Source organism: Plasmopara halstedii, assembly GCF_900000015.1.
Source record: "Plasmopara halstedii genome assembly, contig: Scaffold_816, whole genome shotgun sequence".
In the NCBI taxonomy this organism is placed as follows: domain Eukaryota; phylum Oomycota; class Peronosporomycetes; order Peronosporales; family Peronosporaceae; genus Plasmopara; species Plasmopara halstedii.
In genome coordinates, this window is record NW_020187732.1 from 1,118,772 (window position 1) to 1,119,242 (window position 471).

A 471-nucleotide genomic window follows, 5' to 3' on the forward strand; every position below is an offset into this window, starting at 1 on the left:
TACGTGCTGGACATTGGAAAATCCGAGTTGGTAGACACCAATGGTGTATCGGACGGGAGTCCCGAGCGTGGCTTGCAGGCTGATCATGGAGTGGCACGTAACCCACTCAGCGCTGCTCAAGTTTTGAGCAGTCGCTGCATGTCATGCGTGACATGGTCAGTCAAGAGCTGAGGCATCGAGGGCGATGACCCTGTGATGCACGTGAAGTGGCACGCAAACCACTGAGCGCTGCTCGAGTATCGAAGCAGTCGCTGCATGTCATGCGTGAAATGGTCGGCCAAGGGCCGAAGCATCGAGGGCGAGGACCCGTGATGCATGTGAAGTGGCGCATAAACCACTAAGCGCTGCTCGAGTATCGAAGCAGTTGCTGCATGTCATTGATAGCGTGGCGAACAGAGTCCGATGCATCTTGTGCACGGCCCTTCAGATGCGCGTGGAGTGGCACGTTATCCACTGGACGAAGACTGCGGG